The sequence below is a fragment of the Misgurnus anguillicaudatus genome, chromosome 25, assembly GCF_027580225.2.
Source record: "Misgurnus anguillicaudatus chromosome 25, ASM2758022v2, whole genome shotgun sequence".
Taxonomy (NCBI): Eukaryota; Metazoa; Chordata; class Actinopteri; order Cypriniformes; family Cobitidae; genus Misgurnus; species Misgurnus anguillicaudatus.
In genome coordinates, this window is record NC_073361.2 from 15,334,607 (window position 1) to 15,349,709 (window position 15,103).

Below are 15,103 nucleotides of genomic sequence, written 5' to 3' on the forward strand. Positions count from 1 at the left end.
GTTACAGCAGCAAAGTCCTTGATTATTACGCCAGAATGAGAGTATAGTTCCTAGCCATATCTGCCTAGAAAATCGCAAATTTAAATTTTCTGTTGGTCTTAATACACGATGTAACTACAGAAGCGTCAAGTTTTTAATAGAAAAAAAGCAAAATTTTTTGATTATTTTTTTGCGCGATGCTAATGGTCTAATCAGATTCAATGTATTGTGCTAAGCTTAGCTATGCTAAAAGTGGTAGCGCCAGACCTGGAGATCAGCTGAATGGATTCCAAAACGATAAAAATCAAATGTTTAACTCTAGAGGAGCTGGAAAAGGAGAATACTTTTTTTTTAAAAAGTGGAATGTCCCTTTAAGATTTAAAATGCAATAATTTTTCTGGTTTTACCTGCAGTTTACATTTTAAGATGTTATGTATCATGATGTTTAATTTTCATTTCAGAACTTTGAAGGAGATTTTAAGAGGAAGTCTGATATAGAGGAAAATCTCCAAAGGCATGCAAATGTGCACAAAACAGGGATTTCATGAGGTTAACTGAGGTCATGAAGGAAGCTTGATATTCAGACGGAGCCAAATCTGGGATGTAAGACTTAAGAAAACCTTCAGGATGGATTTCTGCAACTACACTTGACTGAGCAGATCACCGACAGATCATTACAAACGCATGTTCCCAAAAAACAAGCAATTTACTCAACAGTGTTTCTATATTCCAAGTATTCGTATTATAACAGTAGCCACATTTTACACGTTATTGCTTGTTAAAATAAACAGACCCACCAGGCAGCATTACTGCATTATTAAATCCTTGTTTGAAGTGACTGTTTGGTTTGGAGCAAGCGATGCTGAGGTGCACTGCTAAATCTCAGGTGCTTTGATCAAGCAAGTCGCTCTGACAGCCTGAGGCCAACAAATAATAAAACCCTTGATATGAAGCCTAGCTTTACTAAAGATCATGTAAAAGCCAGTATACTATCTATAGTATCGTGGTACTATTGTAAGGATGAAAACGTGTTCACGGATGTATGGCCAGTCAGGATCAGGAAACGGAGATTGAGAGATTGTTCGGCAGTCATGGAATGCCAGGAATTCCCCAATACACGCTCCACTGGCCCTCTCCTCCACCCGCTTTCCCTCTTATCTTCCTCATCCATTCCTCGTACACTAATCGCCATAATGGCTGTCTGTCTCCTCAGCTGCCCTTTCTGCCAGTGGGGACACGGGAAGACCTGCTGTCGCTATCAGTGTTGCCCTCTGGGTAATTTAAGACACCCGCTATGTAACTGCATCAAGAAATCTAAGTAGGCGGACGTTACCTTGCGCATGATAAGCAGTCAATATTTCAAAGCCTTTAAATCACATTAGATGCAAAACATTTAGAGATAATATGACTTTCAAAGGTGCTAACTCACCCAAAAAATAAATTGTATCATACTCATACTCATTCTCACACTGTATGGTTTACTATATGGCATACAAAGGAAAAGTTGACATGCCAAACGATAACTTTGTATGAGGTATTTTATCATTCATTTATTCTGTCATCATCAATAAATGGAAATGGAAGCGAATACATTTTAACAGGTTTCCCATTTAATAGTGAACTAGTGAACCTCTAAATATTGAATGTTTCTGGATATGGACTTTCTGTCTCCTCCTGTTTTGTTCTTCACTCCTTAATTCCCATAAATGTTGATGTTCGGCTCTACTGACCAAAGACTAACATCTCTCCTAAGGGAAAGCGCTCGAGCTGATACGATCACCAGTTTCTTACAGGAAATGGGAGGAAGTGTACTATCAGACAGGCATGTCATCAAGCCCTTGAAAAACATTTATTAAAGGTTGGAAATACACACATTTTTTTCGGTTTTACCGAGCTAGGGCTGTCACAATGATTAAATAATCGATCGTTTGACCTCATCGCGATGATTTCAGATCACCGCAATGATTGCACATCTCTTTAAAAAACACAAGGGGGAGCTGCAGTGCCTGTATAAATGAGACTATCAGATGGCGCTCCTTAACTGACAGTGTAACGCAAAAAAATCAAAGCCATAGCCTTTCAATAAAGTAGGAAAAAACAACATTTTTACTGCAAAACTTTGAACTGCCAGGTAAAACATACATTTCCAAAACAGAAATTCCAAATTTAGGGAAGTGAAAGATGCTATTCTTAATCTGTAAGGATTTTTTTTTTTTGCAGCCACTACAGACATGTGGTCCAGTACTAATATGACCTAAGTAGGATCATGTGTGAAAATTATTTCATGAACAAACAAAAAATTATGAGAATTAAACAGGGTTCCCACACCATATTCAAGGACCTTTCAAGGACTTTCCAGGTCCAATATCCTCAAATTCAAGGACTAAATGTGGGGACACATTTCAAGAGAGCAAGGTTACATCGTGTTACCTTTTAAGATACATTGATACAGTTCCCTTTTCGAGGGAACTCGCGCTGCGTCACTGCGGTGACACTTTGGGGACGCCTCCAGGGGTAAGTGCGTCTGAATGTGTATATCAAATTCAACCAATGGTGAGGCTTAACGACAAAGACAGGGTGACGCGAGAGCCAGGAAGTATATTGCTATCGGAAATATTGCCGAAGACGGCGTTACAGGGACGCAAGAAGTATGGCAAGGGAGACACAGCGTCTCGTTCCCTTCTCAGGGAACAACAGTTACCCTGATTAAATGTCAAAGCAATAAAACAGACAATTAATCGTCATAATCGGCAAAGCCCTAAACAGGCAATTAATCGTCATAGTCCTCACAATTTAATAGACAAATAACCGTCAGCCAAATTTCATAATCGTGACAGCCCTAACAAACTCTACTAACTTAACCAGCAAAATTTCCTCACAGCTTCATCAGCTGGCCCATACTTGACCAACACCAAACCAAAATAACCATATTGAACCAGCATGGAAAATCAACAATTATGAAGCATCTAACACAGCGTCAAACTTGTAGCGCACATCACCATATACAGGAAATAAAACCCTTGTTGTTTTTCTTCCCTTGCACTTGTTCGGTCCTTAAGCTTTGCCTTTTGTCTGCTGAGTTACACTTATGGAGGTCTACTGAGTATTAAGACATGAGACACATACTATACCATGCTGTACCGCTCTCCTTGGGGTCATATGGGATCGTATTTGCTTAATAGGAATAGTTGAGGAAAAGGAAGAGAGAGGAGAATGGAAACGTGTGCATTGTCTTTTCTTTCTGGATACTCTGATAAGATTGAAAGAGCTCCTGACCTTAAACAACACTGAGGATTTTTCCAGATGCATGTATTGTTTTTAACTGGGATGACGTGTTTTCCGGTTCTGGTAACTTTATAAGACGACAGGAAGCCTGAGGTTGCTATGACAATTACATTGACACATGAATGATGTTTGGTGTGAGCAAAAGGGTGAAGACAGTCGATTCTGTTGTCCTGATCTGGTTACTGTCACTCCGAAATGACCCCGATTCAAGGGGATCACGGAGGATCATCCGTAATCACCCTCAAAAACAAGGGATAAAAATTATGTTTTTGAAAACAATGTATACTACTCATAGCGTAATGTAAATTAAATGTGCAAAGTCTTAGGCCACCACCAGCTTTGTTGTTTTAGTAAAGTTTATAAAAGTAATGACATCCGTATTTTTCTTTAATAAGATACAAACAGAAAATACAGGAAATATCTAGTAAAAATGTAAAAAAAACAGCCCAGTCTCACGAAATTTCGTTATATAGTCACGTATTTTTTTTTATTCTTTTTTCGTGCTATTATCACGAAATTTCGTGTTTTTTCGTGATCGTATAACGAATTCCTGTTTTCGTGTGATTATCACGTATTGGTTACTCGACTGCTTTGTCCTATTTTCTTACTATTGTCGCTTCGGTTTAGGGTTGGATTTACATAAAATTACATCCCTAACCAAACCCAACTCTAACCCTAACGCCAGGCGACATATAAAAAAATAAATCAGAAAAAATAGTAAAAATCAATATATAAAGTGACATTCTAATGCAAGCACCAAATCTAACCCTAAACCGAAGCGACAATGGTTTAAAAATAAGAAAAAACAGCCAAGTAACCAATGATAATCACACGAAAACAGGAATTTGTTATACGATCACGAAAATACACGAAATTTCGTGATAATAGCACGAAAAAAGAATCAAAACAATATGTGACTATATCACGAAACTTTGTGAGACTGGGTAGAAAAAAAACCTCAATTTTCAGAACAAAATGGCAAAAAGTCAGTATTTAGTTTTACTATTAAACTCTTTTAAGGAGACTTAAGTCTTGAAGTCATTAGAAATTAGGCTTTAATTTAATTAAGGTATTGCTCAAAGACAAGAGGAGCTTATACCAAATACTTGACACTTTAACACCACATACACATTTCCTGAATTTTTTGCTAGTATTCTAATAAATAGACTTTGAAATAATTATATACTGTCAACAAATCTAATGGTGGCCAATGTTTATGATATGAAGTAATACCCTCACTGAAAAAAAATGATTCATTCAACTTACTCTTTTTTACTTACTATTTTTAAGGTAAGTGGTCGCAACCAACCTACTTAAGCTACATTCAAACATAAAATTAGAAAAACAAAACAAAAAACTTTTGTTTAAATGTAGCTTAAACAAACCGATTGCGACCACCCACCCCAAAAAATTGATTAAATTGAATAAATATTGTCTCTCAGTGTTTAGTATATTCTCATCCATAAGATCCCAATACACAAAAACAAACATGACTGTCTTTTTTCACAGACACTTAAAGGTAATCCTTTAAGAATGCTATGCTTAGAGGTTAAAAAGCCAGAGATAAGGATGCCACACCACAGCTTTTTAACAAATAGATGGTAAAGGTGACGCCCCATGCCCTCCATATATCAAAGGTCCACTGCCACTTTTCAAAAAACACTCCACCATGTGACCCTGATTGAACAAGTTGTCAGCTACATATGTCAGTGTCTCGCCACTTGACCCAAGACCCGGTTTCCTCCCCCTGCCTCCTCATTGGATAAACCAGTGGGGAATTGTCCTATAGAACAAAGCATTTAGTTGGGGGTTCTGTTAAAGACTTTGACTAACATTCCTTAAACAATTGACCCTGGAGACCAACGTTTAATGACCCTCCACTTCTCAACGTAACTGTTGTGTGAGATCAACAACACAAAAAGAAGGGTCGGCACTCACAAATGATGCATCTTTATGGAGAGGTCCCTTCCAAAGCTTTAGGAAAGCCGTCTTTTTATTCAGGACTGAATGTTAATGAACAACAAGGCCAAACGAACCCCAGAGTAAAGGAAACATTTACTCTGTTTTGTAACCCATAAGGCCCAAGCTCGACTAGTGGATCTTGTTCAAGACTGCATTTTTTAAAAATAAAGGTTTTTCGCAGCAATGACATAAAATAACATTTTAGCAGACTGATCTCATGGAAATTCGTGTTATAGAAAGGCAAAATTTGATAATTTTATTTGTGTCGAAATTCTGCTTTTTTCGTGCTTTGAGCATAAATGTCTTTTTTTTGACACTCGCATTTCTATAAATAGTTTTTCATGTGCATTGCACGACTTTCTTTTTCATTTCATGTGTTGTTTTCTTTTTTGTTTTCTCGAATGTCTTTTTTTTGACACTCGCATTTCTATAAATAGTTTTTCGTGTGCGTTGCACGACTTTCTTTTTCGTGTCATTTTATGGATTGTTTTCTCATAGTTTTTTTCCTATTTTCTTACCATTGTCGCTTGGGGTTGGAATCATTTTCTGTTATATTTTTAGACATCCTAACCCAAACCCCACCTAACCCCAACTCCAGGTGAGAATAGTATTAAAAGCAGAAGAAAAACATGTAGAAACCAATACATAAAAGTACATCCTATTCCAAACCCCAAATCTAACCCCAAGCGACAATGGTAAGACAATAGGAAAAAACAATGAGAAAACAATACATAAAATGCCACGAAAAAAGTCGTGCAACGCACATAAAAAACTATTTATAAGAAATTCGTCACAAAAAAGATATTCGAAAAAAAAATAATACATAAAATGACACAAAAAATAAAATTATATTTATAGAAATTTATAGAGTGTCACGAAAAAGACATTCATGCTCAAGGCACAAAAAAAGCTGAATTTCGTGCCATGGACACGAATAAATTAATCAAATTTTGCGTGACTATAGCACGACTTTCCGTAAGATCATGTTGCATTTTGCCTCCCAAAAGAACTTTCTTTTTTACTTTTTATAATTTATAGAAACTTTTTCACTACAGAGATCATTTTGTGTAACAAAAAGAGTTTTTGAATATAAACGATTTTTACCAATGGTTCTTCTATGGCATTGTGAAGCACCACAAGAGTATTTGTTCATGTGTTCGATTCCAAGAGAATGACATACTGATCAAATATCTTGAATTTAAATACCTTTAAATAAAAGTCATAAATGAATAAATAAAAGTTATGATCTTTATACCCCTAAAATCCTTTAGAGTTGCATTTTTTACATAAGGTACACTTTCAGAAAAATGGTCAAAAAGTAGCTGTCACTGGGGCGGTACCCTTTAAAAAAAGTACACATTGGCTCCTAGAGAGTACATATTAGTACATCAAATGTTCATATTGGTACAAAATGTATAAATATCAGTATCTAGGTAAATTAGGACATTTTTAAAGGGTACTGCCCCAGTGACCATTTTTTCTGACAGTGTAATTTGTAAAATATTATTGAATTAAAAATAAATGATGATGATGCACATGAAGTTGTTTGATGCTCTCTAAAGTAAAGGATATTTGTTGTTAAATAACTAGAAACATTTGATCCAGCTATTAGATGAGTGTGTGAAAATGAATGTGATCCGAGATACATTATTTATGCGTTTGGCAGATGCTTTAATCCAAAGCAATTTACAGTGCATTACAAGCTATGCATTTTATCAGTATGTGTGTTCCCTGGTAGTTACCAAGGCAAATGTTCAGAAGGAAGGATGAAAAATCATTGAAGCTTCTCTTACCTTATAATAATATGATGAGAAACGATCAAAGAGCCCTGTAGCATAGCATGATGTTAATCTGCCTTATATCCTTAAGACTCCTGTCAGATAAAACAGACAGAGATCAGTTATCTTTCACGGATGGTGATAGCGTTAAGCGTCCCCAACTCTCCTGTAGAGCTGCTGCTTATAATAAATAACGGCTTGATTCGTGTGTGTGACACACACACAGAGAGAGAGAGAGAGAGAGAGAGAGAGAGAGAGAGAGAGAGAGAGAGAGAGAGAGAGAGAGAGAGAGAGAGAGAGAGAGAGAGAGAGAATGATGCAGAATGAAGCAAATGTTAATTCACAAGCAGTTATTAGGCTAACACAAGACTCAATGTACAGAAATATGCACCAAACAATCCATGGCTATTTCAAAACGATCCAATGCAACCAACACTTCTGTCATCTTTACAGACCCCAAAACAGCTCAATCACGGATGCGCTACAAATTGTACGCCAACAAAATACATCCATAATAAGGTGTTTACCTAGAGATGTGGATTATAAAACCTCTTTCTTCCAGGCGAACCTGCTCGTCAAAGCCGCCAAGTCACCGGTCCGAGTCAAACGCGCAACGCGCACATGCTTACCGCACGGCATCGGACCGTCACATGAGCGGAACGGTCAGTTCATCCCTCCCCAAATCTCTGACTCCAGTCCCCACCTCCCCAAAAAAAAACACAGGACGGCCTGTTTAGAGCATAGTCAACGCATCAGACTGTTCATCGTGACTGGGCAACAGGCTGCTGCTGCTGTTAGATGATCTGCGGAGAGATGAAATGATGCCGCGCATCGGCTGTTGGGAGATCGTAGACTGAAGACGGCCGCAGAATATTAATGAGTTCAGCTCACATTATTGCTGCAACAGCTAGCGAGGGGTTTTCTGACATGGGACTGGTTTAACTGGAATTGCCATGTTATTGGATGACCCCGAGATCACCGACACAAATGGGAAAAGAGCACAGAACAAATAAGGAACAAAGTACAGCCTGTGAGACTTTATAGGGTCTTGATTTAATGTGAGCAATTGATGATGATGCTTTATAACTGATGCATGATATTATATTTTAAATAAAAAATAATACAAATATTCTAAAAACAAGAATAAAATTTGACAACACTTTACAGTAAGGTAACATTCATTAGGATAATGCAATAGTGACGAAAACATTTTTACATAATAAAATAATACCAATAATTGTTTGCATGCAACTAGCACTAATGTTAACACACAACATTGACTTGAAAACAGTTAATTTGTAAGTCGCTTTGGAAAAAAGCATCTGCTAAATGACTAAATGTAAAACAATGAAGGATTAATCCTATAGGATTTATAAATGTTGCAAGCATATTCAAATTTCATTATAATACTATACAACTACTATACAGCCAAAAACTCATGGTTGTAATATGTACAAACCCAACAGCTAATGTAATTTAACTTAAAAAGTCCATATGACCATGCGTTGAAACAACCCACACTCAGTGGCGTGTTTACCATTTTGGGGGCCCTAGGCAAAGTCCAAGAACCGGGCCCCCCATGCCCCAGCATTGCCCAAGGTTTTTCAATTGAATTGCACAACAATAATATTCAGTATAAAGAATTAAGTGAGATATATATTAACTGTTTTTATTTTGTATTAAAATAACACTAAATTGTTAGTTTGGTATGACAAAAATCCTTGGTTGAAAAAAAATGTTTCACGCCCCTCTCAGATATATCTTTTGCTTGCAAATGTCTTATCGGATGTATTTAAAACAATGTAATTAATACTGCAACTTCAGTGTCTGACATCTTTCTAAACAAACTAAACGAGGAAACAGAGAAAGCATTATATTTCAGACTGATCTAACAAACTGAACTAACAAACACCAGCAAACAATATTGTAAGTTGGTTATTGCTTGAATTTATGGGAATCACATAACTCTCATGTTCATATTGCAAAAACAAACTTACTGTGAGATACAACAAGCATATAGACTAGACATACACTAAAGATGAGATTTTAATGACAATGATGAGATACAGAATATGATTTATGTATTTTCAATGTGATTTAAGCCCCTGTTTGGTGTCTTTATCATGTTTATACCTGTACGAGCGAGCGTGGAACAAAAGATGGTTGTCACTGATCAAACCAAACCTCCAATCACAGGTGTGAAGCCCAAAGTCTTTCAAGTAAACTTGACCATCTAGTGAATGTTGTGCAGTTACGAGAGCACAGAGAGAGTCGAGGGAGCGCTCATTCCAGTACTTGTGTGGCTGCATTTGTGAGCGCTGAGCAGAGGTGCGCTTTCCCGTAGATTTTCGCTCATGAAAGTAGCCTACAGAATATGTGCCCTCGCGTGGATGCGCGCAAATATTATTCTGCGTGCATACTCACACATCTCTCGCTCGCGTGTGCTTTATCCGTATCTTAGATTTAAGTCTGAATAAATGTACCATACTTTCGCACACCTTGTGGCCAGTAGGGGGCCCCCCAAGCCAGCGAGGCCCCACGTAATTGCGTGGTGGGTAAACACGCCACTGCCCACACTCTAAAAAATACTGGGTAGTTTCAACTCAACAACCCATCACAGGATTATTTATAACCCAAAATTTGGGTTTGCCCATATTTTACCCAACCATGGGTTAAAAAAAATTTTGGGGGCGGTTTCCCGGACAGGGATTAGACTAGTCCTAGACTAAAACATTTTTAAGAGCTGTCCAAACTGAAAACAACTTGCACTGACATATCTTAAAATACACCAGTGCCCTTTGTTTTGCCTCAAAATGCACGCCTGTAATGTTTTTTGTAAGCCATGTTTGTTAAAACTAGTTATATTTCCTAATTAAACTAAGGCCTAGTCCTGGATTAAGCTAATCCCTGTCCGGGAAACTGCCACTTTATGTCTATGTGTTTATGAGTTTATTTATATTTTCCAATGAGCAGTTTTTAACATTTTTGAGCATGCTTTGAAGGGGACATACCATGAACATACCAGACTTTTTCCATGTACCTGCTTCTATCAACCTAGAAAATGTGAAAAAGATCAAACCAGTAACTACATTTTGGTAAACCATTATCTACAAGCATGTGAAAAATAGGTAATTGAAATTTGGCTCCCCTTGTGATGTCAGAAGGGGATATCCACCCTTTAATCTGCACTATCCAACCATGGCACTACCCTTTAGTGCAGAGATCAGCTCATTTGCATTTTAAAGGACACGCCCAAAACGGCACATTTTTGCTCACACCTGTAAAAAAATTCCGTAGAAATTGCAGCTGGGTTGCCGGTAACTTACCGTAGATTTAAATTTATGTTTTTTACTGGCACCATTTTGTGAACATTAAACATTTACAAGTCTTTGTCTTTACAGAGTAAAACTAAAAAACAGCATGAAGCAAAACATTCTGGGAAACAAAATCTGAAGCAAAAAACAGAAAAAGGTTGATGATGATTTCTGGTTCCCAGAATGCTCCGCATGAGGCTGCCATTGTATAGTTTTATTCTGTAAAGACAAAGACTTGTTAATATTTAACATTTATTTAACTTTGAATAAACTCTTGCCAGTAATTAACATAAATTTAAATCTACCGTAAATTACCGGCAACCCAGCTGCAATAACATTGTAATTTCTACGGAATTTTTTTACAGTGTACAAAGTGGCAATTTTAACATTTTATAATAAATTATATATATGATATTTTGAGCTAGAATCTCACATACCAACTTTGGGGACTCCAACGATTTATTTGACATCTTAAAAAAGTCTTGTGAAATGTCCCCTTTAAACCAACATCATCCCCATTTAACCATTGAGACAAAATTCTCTGTTGTGTTGCGTCTTATGAATGGACATTCATTGGCATAAGACACTTTTTCTTAACCTGAGGAAGAGATAGTGAGTGTCACCGAGTTCCCTGTGTCTAGTGAAATGTCCCCTTTAAACAAAAGATTGCAACACTGTTTTTAGGAAGGAACAAACGCCCATTCGGTTGCACTGCTTTTTGAATACAATTGCTACGGCACAAACCCTAGATATACATGAATATTTCCAGAGCCTACATCCCCCACAAAACAGTACTCTTCCTCTTATTACAACTGCGGCATGGCATTGCTATCAAATGGAGGTCTCAGCAGGGTGACCTACTCTCATTAGGTTGAACTAGTAGTGGTATTTGTCTTGTAGACAGGTAGGGAGGTCTTATCTGCACCTGTAGTTTCATTGCTGGGTCTGAAAGAGCAGGACCACTGATTTAGTCAGGTCAAAAACACTCAGTGTGGGAGTACAATGGCAAAAATGACAACAGATAAGAGTAGTCGTCGAGCCACAAACAGGAATTTTAAAGCCCTTTTTCCTCCCCCATAATCTCTCTCCCTCTGTGACTAATGGGGTAACATTTTTGTAATCCGATGGCTTTTGAAATTGCGATTTAACCCGACTCTTAAAGGTGGGTGGTTTACACATGACCAGTGTAAATCACTTGAAGGTCCATATACAGCAATGGACAAAAGTTTTGAGAATGACACAAATATTATGGACAGGGATTAGACTAGTCCTAGACTAAAATAAATGTAAGAGCAGTCCAAACTGAAAACCACTTGCACTGACATATCTTAAAATACATCAGTGCTCTTTGTTTTGCCTCAAAATGCACACGAGTAATGTTTTTAGTGAGGCATGTTTGTTAAAACTAGTTATATTTCCTAATTAAACTAAAAGGCCTAGTCATGGCTTAAGCTAATCCCTGTCCGAAGAACCACCCCACAGTGTTTTAAGATCTTTTTAAAAGATGTTACTATGGTGAAGTATAATTACAAGCATTTCAAATTTCAAGTGTCAAAGGCTTTTATTGACAATTCCATTAAAGCTCACATAACACACCGTTTCTGTATTTCTGATGTCATTCTGGAGTACCTATAGAGTACTATTACATCCTTTATATCTCCGAAGAGTCTTTAGTTTAATCAGATTTATAAAAGAAAGATTAGCTTTACTAACGTGCAAAAAATGAAGTAGGAGGAGTTTCTACCGCGGGAGGAGCGAGTACGAGTCATGCAACACTATACAACACGGTTTAACTTATGATTCACTACATGTTCGTGTCATTTATATAATATGCACGCGCCTATTTCCAACATAAGACAGAAGCCTTACTTCACATGCAACTCATAACCTGGTTGGGACTTTTCAATAAAAAATCCAGTGCATCAAACACACACGCAAAACTTTGCTGCTACCTGGATAATAAACCATATACATAAGGCTGGCTTTCTTCTCCTTACATCCAAAAACAAACTTCTTCATTCGTGCCATTGTTGAGATTTGAAATTAAACAAAACTGTGTCGCGTAATGTGATGTTTGTAAGTTCTATCGTCTCCCGCTGATTGATGGGTGGGCGGGGTTTTCCGGGGGAAGTACCCATAAAAAGAAGTAATACGTATAGAAACCCCTGAAACGTCAGGTGGACCCGTTATCGAAAAAAACTTTCCGAAACTTGTACGAACCCTGGAATTCAGCACAAAAATACTCTGTAACACGCCCAACTGCTTTTTGACACTTTGCCTACATTTTGCATGAGGAAACAACTCTATAACTGTGTTGATGAGTCAGAACCACCCCTTTAAGTTTATGCATAGAGTCAATATTTGCAGTGCTGACCCTTCTTTTCCAATACCTCTGCAATTCACCCTGGCATGCTGTCAATCAACTTCTGGCCCACATCCTGACTAATGGCAGGCCTTGCATAATCATTGCTTGGTGTTTGTCAGAATTTGTGGGGTTTTGTTTGTACATCTGCCTCTTAAGGACAGAGCACAAGTTCTCAATTGAGTTTCCTGGCCACGGACCCAAAATGTGTTATATTCCCCAAGCCACTTAGTTATCACTTTTGCCTTATGGCAAGGTGCTCCATCATACTGTTCTTTGATGGTTGGGAGAAGTTGCTCTAGGAGGGTGTTTTTGTACAATTTTAGTAATATTTGTGTCATTCAAGTCAAAACTTGTATGTAAACTGCCAGACTTCTCAATGAAACCCATTTCTGGCAAACTGCATCACATTCTACACCACAACTGTGGGCCGGGGCCCCCTGGGGGGGACGCGAGATGGTGCCAGGAAGGCCCCAGTTTTATGACATTTTATGAAATACATTAATTTATAATCAATTCTGTGTAGTTTAACCAAAAAAAATAAGGCTACTAACCAAAAGCACTACTTTTTTATATAATTTAATGTTTTTTTTTATTAAAATGTTGAGTTTTGAACATTTTTTTGTCACAAATTTTCTTTGGGGGGCCACGAAGGAATGCACCGTACACAAGGGGGGCCACACGCTGAAAAAGTTTGGGAACCACTGTTCTACACTACACAGAAATTTGTTTACAAAAGTTGTCACTGGGATGGTACCATTTCGGTACAGATATGTAGCTTTGAGGTACTAATAGACCATTTGTGTGTTTGAAAACAGAGATGACTTTTTTTGTGGGCGGAGCCCAACTGGTGGCAGAAAGTGTCAGCTCTGCAGTAGCAGTGCATTAAACTGTGATTTTTATGGATCCGGTGTTCTGTCAAAGTCTATTTCTCTCTAGTGTAACGTTTCCTACAGTGTCTTCATCATGTTACGTTTATTTTTTAGATAAATTAAAAGTTTAAATGGCTTGGCTACTTATATGTGTGCATGTATGTAATGTATATGTATTATTTTTTATTTGTAAATCAATTATTTTACAGTATGAATCTCTATAGTACATATAAAAACTAATCAATACTATCATGTATTTTATATAATACTATTTATTAAATATTTCATAATTTTCCAGTTTTCAATTATTTCCTCCTTATATTTATAGCCTTCATGTTTGCTCTAATACTATTATAAAACTATTATATTTACATACAAATTAATATGCATAGGCTTGTTTATATATTAATAACACTTTACATCATGTGTGCGTGCTATATTTATATATTTATTAAGTATGTAAACATAATAATTTTAGAACAAAGAGGAAGAAGACAAGATATAAGGTAAAAAGAAACAATAGAAAACTAACAGTGATGTTATTGCTTTTTCAGTATAACCCATTCAAATCTTTAATCTTTCTAAATAAATTATAAACCTAATGTAATGAAAACGCTATAAGAAACACATAGAGGGATCAGACTTCGACAGAACACCGGATATCTTCTCTAATTATTTTCTTTTCTTATAATCTTATTAGATTTCCAGATTATTCCATCACTCCAGTCTGTCCGTTGAAGGGCTTATTGCAACCATAAACACCTACGTTTATCTTCAAATGGTGTCTTCGACGACGGTATACTATTAGAATGAGGGTCATCTTTTTTGGCATTCCTATTCTGACACTCGACAGAAAAACAAGACATCAGTGAGTTAACTAACTCGTTTCACTCGTGTCTCATTCCACAGTTTTACTGCCACCACATTGCGTGAGCAGACTGCAGTGACTTAATCTACTCACAAAGGTGTATATGTACCTCTAAGGACAACAAGTAGCTTTTTTCGGAGATTCTACCCACAGTTTAGTGTTTAAAAACAATAACAAACAAATAATAGTCCGTTGTTAAAAGTCTGTCTAGGAAAGAAATGTATATATGACTACTACTGGACCATTTAACCACTTAATGACTTTGTATGAGATTCAACTTCAAACTACATCCTTTAATGCACTGTTGTGTCATTGATTCGGCAATATTTACTTAACCTCTGTGTAAGTCTATTGTATTGAATGTTTGAATAAACATAAATTTCTAAATACATGGCTTGTTGTAATAATACTGTATCTCGCAGATCAAACCTTAAACAACATTTTATAATAGCAATATTGTGAACAATATTATTGAAAGAGATTTTGGTCGACGCACAACCAAGTAATATGAATTAGACGAAAAACAACCAGAATTGTTTTTGTGACATAAGCAGCATCAAATCTGTGCAGCTGTTGCCATTAGTAACCGAACTGTTGCTGTGGACACAGAAGTTGAATCACATTGGTTTGTTTCTGGTGAGGAAGCTTAATGCCAGTGGTCAAATAGGAAATGAACAGAATGA

The 15,103-nt window shown here is 36.9% G+C and overlaps 1 protein-coding gene across 2 annotated transcripts in view; it reads right to left on the reverse strand.

Moving 5' to 3' along the window:
- tmem108 (transmembrane protein 108) overlaps positions 1-7,924 on the reverse strand; it is a 67,573-nt gene extending 59,649 nt beyond the window's left edge. The window contains exons 1-2 of one of the 2 annotated variants that reach the window (XM_055181953.2): positions 7,532-7,924; positions 7,020-7,099 (exon numbers count right to left, since the gene is read on the reverse strand). The gene's annotated coding sequence lies outside the window, so the exon portion shown is untranslated. Of the gene's footprint in view, positions 1-7,019; positions 7,205-7,531 lie in introns of those variants that run through there. The other variant, XM_055181954.2, reaches the window with a different exon arrangement.
- Positions 7,925-15,103: the final 7,179 nt, after the last annotated feature.